Genomic DNA, 9,933 nt, shown 5'->3' with positions numbered 1-9,933 from the left:
AATGGATAGATCACCCAAAATGAAAACAAATAAGGAAACACAACCTTTAAGTGACACATTAGAAAAGATAGACTTAATTGATATTTATAGGACATTCTATCAAAAACAACAGAATACACTTTCTTCTCAAGTGCTCATGGAACATTCTCCAGGATAGATCATATCTTGGGTCAAAAATCAAGCCTTGGTAAATTTAAGAAAATTGAAATTGTATCAAGTATCTTTTCTGACCACAACACTATGAGACTACATATCAATTACAGGGAAAAATCTGTAAAAAATATAAACACATGGAGACTAAACAATACGCTACTAAATAACCAAGAGATCACTGAAGAAATCAAAAAGGAAATCAAAAAATACCTAGAAATAAATGACAATGAAAACATGATGACCCAAAACCTATGGGATGCAGCAAAAGCAGTTCTAAGAAGGAAGTTTATAGCAATACAATCCTACCTCAAGAAACAAGAAAAATCTCAAATAAACAATCTAACCTTACACCTAAAGCAAATAGAGAAAGAAGAAGAACAACAACCAAAAAAACCCCAAAGTTAGCAGAAGGAAAGAAATCATAAAGATCAGATCAGAAATAAGTGAAAAAGAAATGAAGGAAACAATAGCAAAGATCAATAAAACTAAAAGCTGGTTCTTTGAGAAGATAAACAAAATTGATAAACCAATAGCCAGACTCATCAAGAAAAAAAGGGAGAAGACTCAAATCAACAGAATTAGAAATGAAAAAGGAGAAGTAACAACTGATGTTGCAGAAATACAAAGGATCATGAGAGATTTCTACAAACAACTATATGCCAATAAAATGGACAACCTGGAAGAAATGGACAAATTCTTAGAAAAGCACAACCTTCCGAGACTGAACCAGGAAGAAATAGAAAATATAAACAGACGAATCACAAGCACTGAAATTGAAACTGTGACAAAAAATCTTCCAACAAACAAAAGCCCAGGACCAGATGGCTCACAGGCGAATTCTATCAAACATTTAGAGGAGCGCTAACACCTATGCTTCTCAAACTCTTCCAAAATGTAGCAGAGGGAGGAACACTCCCAAACTCATTCTACAAGGCCACCATCACCCTGATACCAAAACCAGACAAAGATGTCACAAAGAAAGAAAACTACAGGCCAATATCACTGATGAACATAGATGCAAAAATCCTCAACAAAATACTAGCAAACAGAATCCAACAGCACATTAAAAGGATCATACACCATGATCAAGTGGAGTCTATCCCAGGAATGCAAGGATTCTTCAATATACGCAAATCAATCAATGTGATACACCATATTAACAAATTGAAGGATAAAAACCATATTATAATCTCAATAGATGCAGAAAAAGCTTTTGACAAAATTCAACACCCATTTATGATAAAAACTCTCCAGAAGGTGGGCATAGAGGGAACATCCCTCAACATACTAAAGGCCATATATGACAAACCCACAGCCAACACTGTCCTCAATGGTGAAAAACTGAAACCATTTCCACTAAGATCAGGAACAAGACAAGGTTGCCCACTCTCACCACTACTATTCAACATAGTTTTGGAAGTTTTAGCCACAGCAATCAGAGAAGAAAAAGAAATAAAAGGAATTGAAATTGGAAAAGAAGACAGTAAGGCTGTCACTGTTTGCAGATGACATGATATTATACACAGAGAATCCTAAAGACATTACCAGAAAACTAAAATAGCTAATCAATGAATTTGGTAAAGTAGCAGGATACATAATTAATGCACAGAAATCTTTTGCATTCCTTTACACTAATGATGAAAAATCTGAAAGAGAAATTTTTAAGAAACACTCCCCCTTACCACTGCAGCAAAAGGAATAAAATACCTAGGAATAAACCTACCTAAGGAGACAAAAGACCTGTATGCAGAAAACTATGACACTGATGAAGGAAATTAAAGAAGATACAAACAGATGGAGTGATATACCATGTTCTTGGATTGGAAGAATCAACATTGTGAAAATGTCTATACTACCCAAAGCTATCTACAGATTCAATGCAATCCCTATCAAACTACCAATGGCATTTTTCACAAAAATAGAACAAAAAATTTCACAATTTGTATGGAAACACAAAAGACCCCGAATAGCCAAAGCAATCTTGAGAAAGAAAAACGGAGCTGAAGGAATCAGGCTCCCTGACTTCAGACTATACTACAGAGCTACAGTAATCAAGACAGTATGGTACTGGCACAAAAACAGAAATATAGATCAATGGGACAGGATAGAAAGCCCAGAGATAAACCCATGCACATATGGTCACTTTATCTTTGATAAAGGAGGCAAGAATATACCATGGAGAAAAGAAAGCCTCTTCAATAATTAGTGCTGGGAAAGCTACATGCAAAAGAATGAAATGAGAACACTCCATAACACCGTATACAAAAATAAACTCAAAATGGATTAAAGACCTAAATGTAAGGCCAGACACTATAAAACTCTTAGAAGAAAACATAGGCAGAATACTCTATGACATAAATCACAGCATGATCCTTTTGACCCACCTCCTTGAAAAATGGAAATAAAAACAAAAATAAACAAATGGGACCTAATGAATCTTAAAAACTTTTGCACAGCAAAGGAAACCATAAAGAAGACAAAAAGACAAGCCTCAGAATGGGAGAAAATATTTGCAAACGAAGCAATTGACAAAGGATTAATCTCCAAAATATACAAACAGCTCATGCAGCTCAATATCAAAAAAAAACCCAATCCAAAAATGGGCAGAAGACCTAAGTAGACATTTCTCCAAAGAAGATACACAAACTGCCAACAAACACATGAACAGATGCTCATCATCACTAATCATTAGAGAAATGCAAATCAAAATTAGAATGAGGTATCACCTCACACCAGTCAGAATGACCATCATCAAAAAATCTACAAACAATAAATGCAGGAGAGGGTGTGGAGAAAAGGGAACCCTCTTGCACTGTTGGTGGGAATGTAAATTGGTACAGCCACTATGGAGAACAGTATGGAGGTTCCTTAAAAAACTAAAAATAGAACTACCATATGACCCAGAAATCCCACTACTGGGCATATACCCTGAGAAAACCATAATTCAAAAAGAGTCATGTACTACAATGTTCATTGCAGCACTGTTTACAATAGTCAGGACATGGAAGCAACCCAAGTGTCCATCGACAGATGAATGGATAAAGATGTGGCACATATACACAATGGAATATCACTCAGCCATAAAAAGAAATGAAATTGAATTACCTGTAGTGAGGTGGATGGACCTAGAGTCTGTCGTACAGAGTGAAGTAAGTCAGAAAGAGAAAAACAAATATTGTATGCTAACACATAAATATGGCATCTAAAAAAACTGGTTCTGATGAACCTAGGGGCAGGACAGGAATAGAGACGCAGACGTAGAGAATGGACTTGAGGACACGGGGAGGGGGAAGGGTAAGCTGGGACAAAGTGAGAGAGTGGCATGGACATATATACCCTACCAAACGTAAAGTAGATAGCTAGTGGGAAGCAGCTGCATGGCACAGGGAGATCAGCTCGGTGCTTTGCAACCACCTGGAGGGGTGGGATAGGGAGGGTGGGATGGAGGGAGACGCAAGAGGGAGGGGATATGGGGCTATACATATGCATATAGCTGATTCATTTTGTTATACAGCAGAAACTAACGCAACACTGTAAAGCAATTATACTCCAATAAAGATGTTAAAAATAAATAAATAAAACGATGAAAAAGAAAAGAAAGTGCTGAGAAAGTTCTACATTTGGAAAGGTCCCAATGGGGTGAAGCAAGTCAGGGAAGGCTACGAGTTTTCAATTTTTTCTTATGTGAGAAGTGGGATTTGGATTGTCAAAGTGGAGGAAGAGGGTCCTTCCAGAGGGGCAGTTTGATGACAGGGTGGGGAGAGGGTGTGGGGAGGCCAACTGCCAGGAAGTCAGCAAAAGCAAAGGGCAAAAGACAATACACCATCAAAGAGGAAGTGGGGTCAGTTGACAGAGGGGTAAGACAGGTGGTCCAACCCAGCTCTAACATACACTGGCGTGCGATACTCAGGCAAGTTACTTAAATTCACCACATCTAAGGTTCTTAACCTGTAAAATGAGGATAATCTTAAATAGTAAGATATTAGGATCAAATGAGATTGTGCATAAAATGCTTTCTAGTGCAGTTAAACTCTTCATAAATGTTAGTAATGTGTCAATCATTGGGCTGAGAGAGGAAATGCTTCTTTTGAAGAAATTGGCCAATGCTTTATCCTTCATCATTGTGGTTTATGAACTTTCGCTCTACTGACAAACATGAAAAGAAGATAGGAAATTCTATTTTGCATGAGGGCTAGACTAGTATCTAAGGAAAAGAAAGCAAAATGAAGAGATGCAATCCCACACTGTGGGGAAGCCCCAAGCGAAAGCAAGGGAGGGATATTTTCCAATTCCATCCAATGTCTACTTTGTTAATAAGGCCACAAAGAGGTAGATGGGCAGAGATGAGAGACATGAGGTCATAGGAAGAGGGAACTGTGAGAGAGGTAGGAAAGGTGAGGTGGGGAAAAGGGTAGGAAAAACTTAGGCAAGGTATTTTAGACCCTTTCAGAAAGAGTCCCAGAACCAGATAATATATGTTCTAGTCTGTGCTCTGGTGTATGCAAAGGTTTCCAATTGGCCCTACATTAACAACAACAAAAAAAAGCAAGAGGCAAACTCTCATTCACTAAAAAGGTGGTAGATATCAAGATATTGTGCAAAGAGCACAGGCTTTAGAGTCAGACAGACCTGGGTCCCTTACTTGACTTGAGAATTTGATCAAGGTACCTGCTTATGTGAATAAGAAAAGAATGAATATATGTATATGTATAACTGAATCACTTTGCTGTACACCTGAAACTAACACAACATTGTAAATCAACTATACTCCAATACAATAAAAGTAAATAAATCAAAAATTTTTAAAAAGTTAGTCTTTCCTTGTAGATGTGGGTAGAATTAAATGAGATAATATATGGAAAAGGGTCTGATGCATAGCAAATGCTCAGTTAGCTAGTATGTGCTGGCTCAGGAAGAGGGCAGCACACTGTTAAATGTAAGAAGCAATTGTTTGGTTCATATTCCAGCTCTACAATTTACTCACTATGTGACAAGTGCAAGATCCTTAACCACTTGGGGCCTCACTTTATTGCACCTATATGATGGGTATAAGAAAGACCTCTCTCGGGATTTTTATTAGCATTAAATGAGATGATATTTATAAAACCCTTAGAATAGTACCTGGCTCATATTAAATGCTCTAAATGTGTTAGATATTATCATTAAAAGGTAATCAAAAGCTGCACGTGTACTAAGTTTAACATAAAAAAATTTTTACATGGGAGATCCAATGTGGGTTTTTTGTTTTTTGTTTTTTTTTGAGAAGGGGAAAGTAAGACATAAAAGGCAGAGTATGTGGCACCGAACTGTGAGATACATGTCCCCATGACAGAAATAAAGAAGGCAGAGATTCACTGAGGGGGGAATTTATGGACATTTATGGTCATATTATTCTGATTGGCTGAGGGGATCAGCAGGCTTCTTGCCAGTTTTCTTTCTGTTCACGGAAATAAAAGCTCAGTGTGTTTGAAAATGAACTAAGTTTTTTTTTTCCCTTCTTTCTCTTGATAGAAACTATTTATTTATGTAGTCAGGGCAGACTTGTTTCTGCTAAGTGAAAATTTGGCCTAGGGAGTATAAGAATAAGCTAAATGGAAACCGGATAAAAATACGTTTATTATGACATTATTTGGTTTGTTGACTTCCCTACATTCCCTACCTAACACCATAAAAGAAATCCTCAAATAATAATACACCTGGTCAAAATGTTAAAAGTGGAGTCAGCTTGTTTGTATCTGTATGAGATCAGACAACTGGACTGATGGCTGGTTTCCCTGAGCTGATTACCTTGCCAACGCAAGGGTCCTCTCCAGCTGTACCATCTACATCTTGTGGGAGCTTGTGAGAAATGCAGAATCTCATGCTCCTCTTCAGACCTACTGCATCAGAATCTGAATTTTAATAAAATCACCAGGAGATTTATCTCCATATGAAGGTTTGGAAAGCATTGAGTTCGAGTGTGGAGTTATGGCCACACAATCTTAATCATCACAGTCTTCATTTCAATCCAATTGACATGGACAAGAGCTATGATTCTTAGAAGGGGCGAATGGATATAAAGACAGCAAAATTTCTTACTTGGTAGAATCGCTCAGCACAATAAAGAGTACCCTTAACTCATGAAGTCTTAGGAAATAAAGCCTGAAATTGAAGAAAATAAAATGATAAAAGTATGACATTAATCAATGGGAAACCATGTGTTCAACGGAACCACAAAACAATCAGGTTCTGTACTTGCTTAGAGAGTTTATGTCTTGATCATAAGGCCATTGATGTAACTTGTTTGAAGAGGAAGTAGATTCAGCATGGACTTCAGAACTTCACCTCGGCTACCACATAACCGTGTGACTTTGGGTAAGTTGCTATAACAAGTTTCTTGTCTATGAAATGGGATGGTAACAGGACCTACTTCATGGGGTAGTTATGAGGCTTAGATGAGTTAATAGGAAGGCGAAGAACGCACAAATGTCTGTGTTAAGATTAGTTATTATTAAGCGTTAGACATTACTATTAACATCTGTTTATGTATAGCTGATTCACTTTGTTATACAGCAGAAACTAACACACCATTGTAAAGCAATTATACTCCAATAAAGATGTTAAAAAAATCTAATTAATATTATTGGATATTATTATGAATAATACCTTAGTTTTGTTGGATTTCACATTCCTTTCTCCTTAAACAATTCTCCCCAACATATTTTCATGGTTTAAATAAAAATAAGTTTGAAGAAAAAATTTAAAGCCCCTTGGATGACTTGGAAATTCCAAGATTTCAAAGCCAGGTGAGTGGGCGATGCCTGCTTTGTATCTTTGCTCAGTCTCAGCCTCTCCAAACCCAGCAGACTCATACCCACTACAACACTTGGGAGAGTCTTCTAGAGAACCATCCTTCCTAGGAGGTGGTGTGTATATGGGAGGAGAGGATGCTTAGAAATTTAAAACAATTTTATATCATATAGCCATGACACCCTCCCTTTTTGGGCATTTCTCATTATGGGTTTGAACAACTTTGTAATAATCACTGAGGCACGTCACAAAGCAAGTTATTAAGATCTTTGTTCTTTGTCAATACCCATTTGGTGGACTTGAACCAGCAAATGAACCACAGACATAGCACAAACTGGGCATGCAATTTGCATTTAGTTCTTCATGAAACCTTTGGGCCTGTCTAAATGGTCAAGTCACATATGAAGAGAGAGACCTGATCAGAGCCAACAATAGATGATCATGAGAACGAGGAGCCTGAGCCAATGATTTCTTTTTATTTCTTTTCCAAAAAGTTTAAAATATACTGTTTCCTTTGTGGAGAAGCCAAGATGAGGGGCTGCAGGCAATGTTTATGCTCTCTGACCTGGTGAAGAAGGAAAAGCAGTACAGATAAATAAAAGGGCACCAATGTTGGTAACTTTGGGCCAAGGCCACATAGGTTGTTACCTACGAAAGGTGTTGGTGATCACGTAGTCTTGAGAGGACATTTGCACATTACAAAGATTAAAATAATATTACAAAATACAAGACCAACTCCCAGACAAATCATTATCACTGCAAGCACTTAGGTTTGCCAGGTGAGAAAACTGAGGCCGAACGAGGTTAAATATTATGCAAAGCTTCTCACAGCTAGTGAAGTAACTGAACTAGGATTTAAATCCACGGGTCTATCCTCCTGACTCTTCTGTATTAGTTGACTAAGGCCATCCTCTGCAGAAAACCATCTACTTCTTCCTTCTCTCCAGGTGCTCTGTGCTCTAAATTAGCCTCCTGTTCCCCTATCATCTCTCCTCTAATACCTCACTCTGCATTTTCTCTCTAGCTTTACAGGACTTGCTGTAACCCTCCCCTCTTCCGCATCCATCATCTCCCTTGATCTGTCACTCAGCCTGTTCTAATAGGGAAAGGTTTGTGCCCTGGTGGAGGGTTGCCCCCAGTCACACTCCTCCAGCACTAGATGGGGCTTAACAGGCAATGACTGTCCCTAACCCCATGCTGCTCTGACATCTCTTGCTGTTGACATTACCTAGAGATGGGCCTGAGGTCCAGGTTTGCTGGTCTTTTCTCTGGCTGTCATTCTGGAGGCAGAGAGGAAGGCTAAAGCAGAGACTTTCATGTCTTAGGCCAACCTTTCCAGAAGTGTAGTGGTACCCTTACCACAGGTGGTTTGGGAAACATTTTTAGTGGTACGCAGGCAAATATTTTGTTTCAATAGTTGTGTATTTATTTTTATGGATACCTTCTATCTTTGGTAAGGAATGCTGATTTTCCATTTATAGTTACAAAGTACTGCTTTGCTTTTAAAAATAAATTACTTAAGAAACAAAGCAAGTTGACTTAAACATATATATTAGTTAAATGAAAGTACAAGTGGACCACAGATATGGCAAAATGTAGACTGAGGCTTAAGAAATACAGCCTTAAAATAAGCCTTAAATCTCATCTGCCCCAGATTAGCACTTCTTGAAAAGTGGTCCCTACCTTTTCGTGTGTCGGTTCTGAACACCTTGGGTGGGCCCGGGCCCACTTTTCGCGTGTGGATTCATAGAAAATCTGTGCTTTCAGGGCACTCAGGGGAGGAGTGCCCAACTGGATTACAAACTCAGGCCCTACAGAAGAGCTGTTTTCTCCAACTACTGGCTTCTCAGGGTGCTCTCTGCGTCCTAGCCACTGCAGTCTAAATGCTCTCTAATCCATTGTCTTTTTCAAGTTCTTGCTAAAGAGGTAGGTTAATATACCAGTTTTCACGGTGGAAGACTTTGGGAGATTGAGTAACTTGCTCCACATCCCAGGGCCAAGCTTTCCAGCTTCTGTCAGCCAGGCTCCAAGCACTTTTCCTTGGAGAAAAAGGAAAAGTACCTTCCTGTACCTTTGGGCCCATGAACACACTCATATAGGAAATAATACAGGAAAGTGGTTGTAAGCTACTAAACTTGTCTTTCTTTCTACCTGAACTGTGACCCCAGTTAGCAACCTGTCCTGTGACGGCACCTCATTTAGGAAGAGCAGTGCCAAAGTAGTAAGTAGTATTTATTGAGTGTGCTAGGTCCTTTGGATACGTCATTTCTTTAACTCTGAGAGAAATAAGATCTTCTTTGGGAGATGAAAATGTCTCAGTGATCAGGTTCACAGATTGCATACCCAAATCAAAACATTCCCTCTTCTTTCTTCCATTTCCCAAGAACTCAAATATATTTCTATCCATGGATGGAAACAGTATTCAATTTTCTTCATCACTTGGCTGATGTGGTATCTGGTGCCCTCTAGCTATAGAAAAATTCTTTGGTAGAAGTGATGCACTAGATCTTCGGCCATCTCTACAGGCTTATTTAGGCCTTTATCCTTACTTGAGACTGAAACTGCAACAGTCCATTTGTAACAACTAATTTTGATAACAGAGAGTTTCTTACACTGATTATAAGCTCTGATGACATAGTAGTTAAGATTCTTTTAGCTGTAAGAAGCAAACACTGAGAATGTACTGAGCCAGGTAACTGTGGGTAGTCTAGGTTTCAATTTCAGGACTAAATCAATCCAGGACTCAGGTGACACTCCTAGGCTCAGCCTCTCAGGGTGGTTTTCTCTCAGCATGGGTTGACTCTGTCTCCAGCTCCGGCAGGAACACCTCACCAGTTCCACACTTCAAATATTCCCACTTCAAATGCAGTGGAGAAAAAACAAAAAGAGTTTGTGTCCCACTGTTTCCAGGAAAGCTCACGACAGAATGTGATATGCTGGTTGCCTTAACCAACTGGGATTCCCTGTCTTCCTCTCCCCTCACTACATACA

This window comes from Delphinus delphis, chromosome 16 (assembly GCF_949987515.2).
Source record: "Delphinus delphis chromosome 16, mDelDel1.2, whole genome shotgun sequence".
Taxonomy (NCBI): domain Eukaryota; kingdom Metazoa; phylum Chordata; class Mammalia; order Artiodactyla; family Delphinidae; genus Delphinus; species Delphinus delphis.
The sequence above is the reverse complement of the archived record's forward strand: the minus strand, read 5'-3'. Positions refer to the sequence as shown.